Source organism: Pungitius pungitius, chromosome 19 (genome assembly GCF_949316345.1).
Source record: "Pungitius pungitius chromosome 19, fPunPun2.1, whole genome shotgun sequence".
NCBI lineage: Eukaryota > Metazoa > Chordata > Actinopteri > Perciformes > Gasterosteidae > Pungitius > Pungitius pungitius.
The window spans coordinates 6,247,464-6,257,972 of record NC_084918.1 but is presented as its reverse complement, the minus strand read 5'-3'; the positions used below and the strand labels follow the sequence as shown (position 1 = coordinate 6,257,972).

General features: G+C 44.7%; 1 long non-coding RNA gene across 1 annotated transcript; it reads left to right on the top strand.

Moving 5' to 3' along the window:
* The first annotated feature begins 256 nt into the window (after nucleotides 1–256).
* On the top strand, nucleotides 257–8,362 carry LOC119198371 (uncharacterized). Its single transcript, XR_005114519.2, has 3 exons — nucleotides 257–444; nucleotides 3,966–4,016; nucleotides 7,913–8,362. It is a non-coding gene; the product is annotated as an uncharacterized LOC119198371 (long non-coding RNA).
* The last annotated feature ends 2,147 nt before the right edge of the window (nucleotides 8,363–10,509 follow it).

Genomic DNA, 10,509 nt, shown 5'->3' with positions numbered 1-10,509 from the left:
GGATTTCTTAAACATTAGTTGGGCTTAATACACGACTTCTATTCACACACCCCGTACAGAGCTGCCTTGTTGAACCACATCAGTTCCGTTAAGAAGACAAAGGAAATATTTAAGTAAATATTTATGTGATATCTTCTTAGTGATGGTAACAAATTTCTTATTAAGCAAAATGTAAGAAAAAATAGTAGTATTAGTAGTTTTTCACCTAACATACAGGAAAGGAGCTTTTCTTCTTCCGGTATCAGTGGCCGATAGTGGGCGGGGCTTCAAATCACCTGTCAGTCTAAACGTTGCAAAAGTTTGAGGGTGCTTGGATTACCTTTGGGAGCCGCTGCTTAAATTTTCTTACTAAATTTTACTAAACTGTTCAGCTCGAACTGTTTCAACACGACAGAGCACATCTCACACACCGCGACGACAGATGTAGCCTTTTACAAACTTCAGGTAAAGTTAAGCTTTCAATGACCTCCTTCGTGTTCCTCTTTCAATTCTCCGTTTTTGTAGCTTATGACAACACGCGCGCGCACGCACACACGCACCGAGGACGTTTTGTATGTTTTATTTCGGATAACCTGAAATGTTGCAGCAACCTCAAACAATTTGAGTTTGGCAAAGTGTGGAGTTTACAAACTAAAGGTGCTGTGGAGACGGTTGACGCTAGCTAAAACCTTTACACCTATTTGCCGAATAATTGTATTGTATAATTTTGACAATTTCTTAATTACAATATCAAAACTTTGCAAAATAGCCATTGCTTTGGTGAGGCATTTAGATTGAAATACATTAACTGAGTAATTATTTAATAACAAATGGGTTCAGATTCATTTTATTTGTATTAACCAGTTAATCTGATAATACTTTCAGTTGAGTTATCACTGTGATTTTTACACAGTTCGAGATTAGAAACAGAAGTACAAGCCCTTGTTTGGTTGCCAAGCAGATTTAGATTTCTGTCTGGATCAATGGATTTTGTTTGGTGATTTACACACTTGTCTTTTTGTTTTGAGCTGATTTCAGCTTGTCAGAGTGTTTGAGTGGAGTTTCATTCTAGTAGTTTGGTAATGTCAATTTTCAACTTTAATATTTTAGTCTGTTGAAACATTGTATTATTAGCAATTTGTATCCTTCCACCCCATTGGAGCAAGTGTAAGCAGTAATCATATTTACCTAGTGGTATGGCTTAGGCCTTTCATTTCTAGAAGATAACTTTGGTTCCTCATTATATGAGACAAGATGTTTTGTTCAATGACATAACGTGACGTTTTTTCCTTGTTGTAATTCTTTGGGCTTCTTCCGTGAAGAAGAGAAAATACATTTTCAAAACTGAAGGGAATGTGGAAAAGGGCAGTTGGGTTGATCCTGAGTGGAAATTCTGGCTTTGGGGGTCTGGTATGATTTGATTAAATCCCACTGATTCATGAGTGAGCTCACATAGTTCCCATTGCTTTGTCAGATGAGGATTTTAATTTGAGCCACACCTGATGGATGCTGGTAATTTATGCTGATTAGAAGTAAAGCATCATATTTTCCTTTATCTCCACCCATCTAAAGAGAAGAAGTTTTTTTTCCAGAAGGCTGCGAGGAGAGCTGATTAGTTGTAATGTGACCGCAGTACCCCGGAGGCTGAAATTTATGTCCTCCATTTGAACTGTGTCTGCATGCGCTGTATACATCAGGTTTGTTAATGAAATTTGTCGCCAGGAGGAAGTCGATGGCTGCGGTCGTTCAGCACCTCGACGCGATTGTGTGAAATTTAACCTTTTAAACTACAAGTCAGCACTACTTTAATTGTAATGTTATTAGCCCCCCCTCTCAAAACGTTATAATACGTTGTTTTTCTTGATGGATTATTGCTTTTAGACCGCATAAGCTATTAATTGTGAGAGCTTTGATTTGATTGTTTTCAATATTGTATCTCGCCATTGCTACAAACGTCACGCAAGTGCGGATGACAAACTATTTGTTGCACATGAGTCACGTGGTGCAGCGCCGGCACTCCGCCACGGCCTGTACCTGCCGTGTGTGCGCAGGGACGTTCAGTGCACCGCTGCGGTAGCATGTGGAGCTGTGTATGCTGCTGTCCTCTCCGTCCGGCCCGTTTATGATTGACAGGTGTCCGACTCGTCCCCGGCTTCCCGGGCGGCGGTGGGAGGGATGTGCAGGGACAGGGAGCGATGGACGGCGAGCGACGCTGTCATTCCATTCAGGCTTTTCTCTTCCTGACACGCCGTCCTCAGCCCCCCCCCACCCCCCCCCCCGTATTGTCTATCAGCATCAGCAGATGACTGACAAAGGCACTGCTCGGGCAACAGACAGGTCCGCATCAAGGCCGCGCCCCGGGACCCTGTGCTGCGCGCGCGCTTGAGCGGCTTACGCAAGTGCGAACACATGAGATGATGTGCCATGCCGCCGCTTTGCGAGATCAGCATATCCTCACAGCGACCATCAGATGCTGCAGTGTTATGCACGCAACTGAGCCCGCTGCCTCCTCACCGCCCTCTGCCCTTTACACTCGCTGACTTAATCGACTCTGGCCATCAAAAGGCTGAGGGCTTTCCAAAAACTTGATTTCACAAATGGGAAAACAGCATCTGCTTTCCCGCAGCTTCACATATGGCGGCCGTAGCTGCTCATATGAACCGAAGCAGGTAAGCGTGGACGGGGGGATTGTCCCCAGGGGACCTTGAACAGAGGGCCTGGCCCTGGGGACTCCGTTTGGCCACTTGGCAGCGAGGGCCCCACTGTCCTGAGCCAGATGAACCTGCATGGGAAACGAGGCCACAGAGGGCTGGGGACCGTGAACGTGGAGGAACGTGGAGGGTGTTCCTTCGCCGTGTGCTAGTTAGGGAAGGCTAATTGGAATGGTTGTTTTTTTAGTTGCATCTTTGTTGCAGCAGTTTGCTTGGGACGATGCATTTAGGCTCAATGTTAAAAAGCAAAATACATTTGTTGACGTTACTCATCTTGTCAGGCCAATACAGGTGACGGTTGTGCGTTAAGGTGTTATATGCATAGAAAAAAAATGTTTTATTTGAATTTCTAAAGCTCAATGATTTCAGGGGATCACCTGAGATGGAATAGATCAAAGGTCAAAGGTCACCTGGCAGCCCAGGTTATTTTTTTGTTCGTCTGTTCGTTTAAACAATATCTCCAAATCTCTCTCTGTGTTGTTCAATTTGATGTCAAGTCTCGCAAAGCACTGAGATAAAATATGAATGTTTTTTGCAAGGCATTTTGTAACTTCAGAACTTCCTCTGCTATTTTTGTCTGACTGCATCTTAATGCAGTGTCCTCACCTTGGATCTCACTCCCTGAGGTGTTTTTAGCGGTAGTCATTTTGTCGGCGCTCTTTTCTATTTTATTTTTTTTCTCTTCCCTCCCCCCCGCCTCTGGTCTCGCTCCCCTGGCGGGCTTTCCTGGTGATCGCAGCGTGACAGACCGTCCTTGGAGAGCCAGGAGCACCGTTTACAACTCTTTTGTAGTCGATGCCTCCTGTCTGCGGCAATTTCCAACTCGCTACACAGCAGCTCCCTCACTCAGGACGTGCACATTTATTACACAGGGGACGGTAAAATGGTTCGGACTGAATGTCGGCAGAAAAACACACCGGTAACCCCGCGAGTTGTGCTCTCTTTTATTCGATGGACACGGATGCGCATGCATTCAAGCGGACAAACGGCACACGCATTTGAAATTAGCCATTACTTGGCTACATCATTACCAATATCCACCTGTAGGCGACCCGGAGTAGAATGATTGCTAATTGCCTTGTTAGTATGAAAACAAAGCAGCCCTGTCTTTTTTTTCTTTTTTTCTTTCTCGGGCTGAAGGGCTAAATTACCAGGAAACAAACAAGTGGAGGGGAACATGTGAATACGGATGTTTCTACATGAGCATCTGTGGATACAGCTGCCGCTCACTCTGACCAGCCTGCCTTGTTCTTCTCTTTTTTTTTTTCTCCTCAGGCTCAAACAAAGAGAACCAAACAAGACAACAGTCTCATGTGCCTGTTTCGGGTAAGTGTTACACTCTACAGGCCCCGCTACTGATGACCCACCTTCACTTCCTTTGTGTTCGCGAGCAGTCCGGAGCATCATCCATCTCACCTCTTGCGAGGCTCCCCTGCGGAAAGTCGCATTAGTTTTATGAGTTTGTTTTTATTTGTGGATCACGGACACGATGAATCGCCGCCGGTACGCGGGAACAATTGAAGCTGCCACTGGTGTTTCCTCCGGTGATGGCGGTAACAAATGGGGCTCCCGGGCACTTGTTTCTTTTACAGTGGGGCACAACTTTAGCAGACGCTGTCATGCCGATGATGAAACGCTCGCTCGCTTCAACGGTCCTTATTTTATTCCGTCCTCAGAGAGATGTGTTTACCTCCGCAGTCACCTGCCGCTGCGCGAGCTAGAATGAGATTCGGAAGCCTTTTGTCCCAATCAGCTTATCCTATCAGGCTAAATGCTCTCGGGAGACGAGGCCTATTACACAACACGATCCTCAGAGTAGATAAATGGTCCTCCGTGACCCCACTCACTGGGGACGGAGGGGGAGGGGGGATGAGACAGACAGCTTGGGGCCCAAGAGATGAAAGGAACTCACAGCCTTACTGACGTTTTAATCAAAAACAGTTAGTATTGAAACTGGCCTGTTTGCAGGCGACGGGGCAGGCGTTTCAATGGTGCGTATTGAAAATATGCAAGGATTGAAATGCAGACCTTTCTGACATATCATTTACCTGCTGTCAGCCCGCATAAGCCTGTTGCGCCGTGAGTGCCCCCCCCATCTTCTGACACCTGTTTCAACCTGAGCTGATATGCTGAAAAACAATCCGAGTTTGTGAAGTGCAGTGAATTTACTTAGAGTTATGAGTCTTAATTGAAGTTAGTCTGAGGTCGCTTCCTTTAGCAACTAGTCATGCAGCGCCCATCAACTCGCTGTCACACTGGTTTGTGCTTTGTTGGGACAGCAAGAGTGAGCAAACACTTGAAGAACAACGCAGGAAATGCAGGATCAGTGGCTTTTATGTGCATTTGAGAATTCACAGTAAAATTAATTACAAAGGTGTTATTCTAAATAACAATGCACCGATACCAGCACTGGATAAGGATACCTTTTCCCCTCAGCCTAACAGTTGAATGTTTTGCCTAAAACCAACCAAACCCGAACCGTTGCATTGCCTTTGTAAGATTAAACATTGTTGTTTTTTTTATTGTCAAGTTATTTTCAGGATTATAGTAATTCAAACATTGTGAGCACTGTTTTGGGGCATGTGTGTGCAATTCGTATGCTGTGTCTACACATTTTTACTCTATATGCCGTATCACTATTTTAAATATGAATCATAAAATTGTGGTGTAGTGGTAAGTTTACCTACATCTTATTTCTCACTCAGGATTAGAAAGTTTAGAATTTGTCGTACCCCGGGAATCTCAAACATTCCAGTTAAATTATTCATTTTGCACGCTTTAATCTGAGTCAGAGAATGCAGCCAGCAATTTTCCACACAGAACTACACAACTAATTGTTAAACGCACTCCACTGGGTTCTAAAGAGGTTGTCACAGACTTTTCATCAAACATTAATGCGTGGTACCAATGATTTCATGCAGTTCGCTCTTAACATCTCGCTTTGTAATGACACTGGAGAAAAAAAAAACATCAAAACTAATCGTAAATTGCAAATGATAATGGGAAGAGGGAGAAAAGGCTCTGCTCCCCGACCGGTCAGAAGTTGATCATCTTAAGCTCCGAGCTGCAGGTACGCGCTGACAGCTGCTTAATTTGGTTTTGTCACCGGGGTGACTTAATCCCGCAACGGGGCCCGGCGACAGCGTCCTCACAGACGTTTCGGAGACAGAACGGCCCTCCAGTCGCCCGTTTACGGATGCGGCAATAGAAACCAAGGTCACTTTAATTAACTGCCAAATTACAGTTTAAACGATAATACTAATCACTCACTTTTAGCAAGAAGCTACTGGCTGTCATGTTAATTCAAAGCCGCGGGGGGAAATGGTCGTCTCCACCTTGGCCTCACCGCCTTTCCCAGATCAATAGTCGGGGGACCGAAACCTGTTTTTGTTGCAGTTTTTCGTTGCATTAGATTCTCTCCTAACGTCCCCACCTTTGTCTCTCTTCTGATTTCCATCACTCATTCACTCGTCTCGTCTCTTGCCGCCTCTTCTCCCTCTTCACCCTCTCTGAATGATTCCAATTAGACGCCAGTGATGCCTTTGTCTCTGTGTGTGTTCCTTGTAGTTTGGCTTAATGGATTAAATGTCTGCAATTAAAGAATGGCTGGTCGATTTATGGTCAAAATACTGTCACTACGGGTAATTTCATGTCTTTATAATGAGGGAAAGTTCATGGTAGATGAGTAGAAGTCCACATGAAATTATCACATGGTTAAATCTATTGTTGCTTAATTTTAGGAGAAATGAATAGGTTAAAAATACAAAATATCCAGTTTCTCATTTAATATAGAACTTTTTTGCGTGAAATTGTGTGTATATATGATTGTTATATTGTATTTTACATTCATGCACACAGATACATAATCAGATTATGTCAACAGTTTGAAGTGAGTCTTTGTTGTGTAGTGGACTCGCTGTAGAAATTAGGTAAGTTCCAGACCATGGGATATTTATTCCAGCCAGCCTCCACCCCATTATAGTTACTGCCCATCTGCCACTGCTGCCACTCGGAGACCTCCTAAAGGTTACTCATTTACATAAGGGGAGGGGGGGGGGGGGGGCGGCAGCGTCCACTGATAACAGAGCTTCAATCAATCAGCGCTTTGTGATTTAGTCCAGTGTTAAATCCCAGCAGTTGGTTAAAACTCTGCCCGCTTGCCGCCGTTGCCACTTTTAAAACGAGGCGCCGTATTGCCCGCGACAACTATCTGGAAACAACTGAAAGGAAGAATTCACAATTTCTCGGATAAATTATGACTGTGTGCCTGAACTTGATTTATTATTGTGATCGTTAGCCATATGGCACAGGCTGCTTCCCCCCTCCTAACATTCCAAAATGTGTGATTACAGGGCTAGGTCAGCGCAACCTTTACCATTGCACAAATGAATCTCCGTCTAATCAGACGGGAAGGACAACAAAGAAATGAACTTGCATTTCTTAAAGCTGCTCTCACAATAAAACAGTGGTACAAATACAACCAGGACCCCTTATGTGTCTTGAGATGGGAAGTACAAAATTCTGCTCTTAAATCTAAATAAAGGGGCATCACATTGGCATATTCGTGACAAATATAAGATAACAAGGTCCAATTCGAGGACCAATTATTGTCATTACGAACCACAGGGATGCGCAATAATGTGCTGTAGCCCATTTTGAACACAAGAAAACACAACATGGAAAGGTCGGGAGGAATGTAAACTGCAGCAACAAAATGTTAAAAGTAATACGGCTGACTTCCTAACAATAAACAATTTCTAGAGCTTTCAATCCTGTCGCAAAACCTTCTTCTTGGACTTTTTCTGAGCCGTTTTAGTTTTCAAATTGTGATTGAAGTCCATTTATGATCTAGGAAACCGGAGTCCACAACATAATCCCACCTCGAGTTGTTGTTGTTGGTCATAACAAGCCTTATAGTCTGATGACTAACATTAGGCCGACAACCATCGCCGGGTTCTCTAATCTCACCGTGGGGGCGATTGGACAACCTTACATGGTACTTAATGAAATCCTTTTTGATCTTGTTCTAGACTCATCATCTTCTTAAATGTGCCCTCTGGAGTCTTCTCCCCTCCTTCCAATTGCACAAGCAATTACACTGAAAAGTTAACGCTTTTGGAAGAAAGAAATTGTATTTGTAATAAAATTTGCATGTGGCCTGCCAACATTTACATTATAATCTCTGCCTCATGGTAATTGCCTGCTTCTTCCTCCTGGCTCAGGGCAACGTTGTATTGGATTGTAACCTCCAACACTCTCTCCCGACACAAACTTGATGTGTCACCGTGATTGGCACGGAGGAGATGACATGACAGAGCTGGTTTTGGGGGACTGACAGGTAGTTGGCAGGTTAAGGCTCCCCTGTTGGGCGCTGCTCTGCCTCAGGACAGTCACCTGTCAACCCAGGTGAAGGCTCGTCATAGCTGATGACCGCGAGCAGCAGAGTGGATATAATGGGATGAGCAGACTGACACAGACGTGGTGCAGGACTCCCTTTGTCTGTGGGGCGTAGGAGTGGACCTCGTTTCAGTCAAGCATGCTGAACAACCAGCACCAAGAGTCTTGGCACCGTGGGTGACGTGCTGGCGTCTGAATTGTGAGCACATGATTGATCCGAGTGGTGTTCAGTCTTATGATGCCAAGTGTTTATAGTCTGTTCATTTTATAATGCTGTGGATGGCAATTCAAGTAATGATATTGTAGCGTTAAATGTGTATTGTATAAAAAGTGAACTGTGTGACTGTATTTTTTCTCAGACTCTGCTTTCGTTGTCAGACATTATCAAACGCATTATTTAGATTCTTGTTTTTATAGATAAAGAGGCTTCCTTCCAGAGCTCACCTCAACAAGGCAAGGAACATAAACTGGTGAAATAAAGGCGTGTCCTTGCTTGCATGTTATGTGTTAATAAGTACACGTCTGTGACTTTTGGAAGTTTGGCTCCGTGTCGAACCCAATCCCCGTTGCCATTTTTTTTGTTGAGTTTCCCCCGAAAAGAGCGTCCTGCCAGGCATCGAGGGAGCATGTGTCCATCAAAGTCGGGCTGATACGAGGCGTGAGGGCTGAGGCCCGATTTGTGAGATGGAAAAAGGGGGGGGATTGACTCATGCAGGAGCTCAGGAATCAGCATGTCACTCGCAGAGCGGCACACTGCCACAGTGTATCAAAACTCAGTCCGTGTAGAAACTTCTGGATCAAAATCTAACACAATATCAGTCCACAGTAGTGGATGAGAGGTACCTGAACCCACGATACTCAAAGCTTTTAGTGCATCTCCTGTTGGAAAATCTTTTGTTATTGACATGAGTAAGAAAGGAAAGGAGTCAGCTTTAAGTTTTATGTTTTAAATAGAGGGAGACCCCGGGGGAAGACGCTGGAGGGATTATATCTCCCAGCTGGCCTGGAATCGCCTCGGGATCCACCAGAATGAGCTGGAAGATGTTGAGAGGGAAGTCTGGGTCAGCCTGCTGCCACCGCCACACTACCCCGGATAAGCAGAGGAATATGAATGGATGGATGGATGGATAAGTAAAAAACAAAGCATCCATATATGTAAAAGAAGCAGGGTGTCCATTTAAGTGCAACATATAGTATTGGTTACATGGATTCTGTGAGATGTCTTCTCTGTGACGTCAACCACGTCTGAGAGGAGACGACAGAAACGTTCAAAAGGACAAACATTTGAATGTTTCTTGCTGGTGAAACAATAATGTACGCAGTAGAAACAATAACTAGCAGTTCAAAGGTAATTACAGCAAAGCTCCCTTGGCCCCCTGGTGAGAAGCTTCTTGTCGTCCCGTGTTGCTGCAGGTGATTTTACAGCTTAACTCTGTTTAATATAAAATAAAATGTAGACATGCCTTTTTTTCTGTTGGGAGACTTGATTGGACCTCCATGAGAGCTCAGCGTTCAAAATGCCGAAGCCTTGCAGAATCAGAACTAAACAGCGACGGCCTCACGGCTGTTTGGTGTATTTATTTGTCGTTTAATTTAGCATGTTGTTTTTTTTTTCCTGATCGCAGACCCAACTGGGGGCATCTTAATTCTCTAAATGACTTTTTAAGTAGTGCCCCTGCTCTGCGTGACCCCGCTGAGTGACAGGCCATTCTAATCCTTTTCCACCAGGGGAAACGGGCTTTATTTGCAGCCTCTGGTCAGTGTGTTTTTCACCCAGCCCACGACATACGGCATTTAACACTCATAATTAAGTAGCTGAAGCCAAAGTGCTCTGGCCCGATCCGAGGCCATGGGCTGGCGCTGATTGACAGACGGGGCGGCGCGGACAGCGGAGGTCACGCTAACGTTATTGATGCGCACCTATAAAAAGCATCGCAGCAGCTGTGGACGCAAGTACGGATTCAACACATCGAACGGTTTGTCGTGTTAACAACAGGTTTCCATTAAGCGCGGCAAAATGAATGTATTTGACTGAGATAAGAGCTCAAACAATAATTACATGCAATATTTGGGAGTCTTGACTGCGTCCCCGCGTGCCCGTTTATCCTGGTCTTTTCTAGCCAACTGGGTGAAGGATACTCTGCCTGATTCCCCTCCCATACCCTCGGTCCCATCTGCTCACAGAAAGGCACAACATTTGTCAAAGTAGACTGGATAATGGCTTTGGCATCCTTATTATAATCTCGGCATAATCTTCATTTGTCCACTTTTGGCACCGGGGACACTTCTGGGTTTGGGAAACCGGTCAGGACTCTTTTTTAAGTGTCCTCGTTTCGTTTTCATCAGCCCGAATCGAGGCACGAGAGCTCATTTGATTCCAAATTCAAGCACGATGGGTTCTGTGTTTTTCGAACGCAGGCGG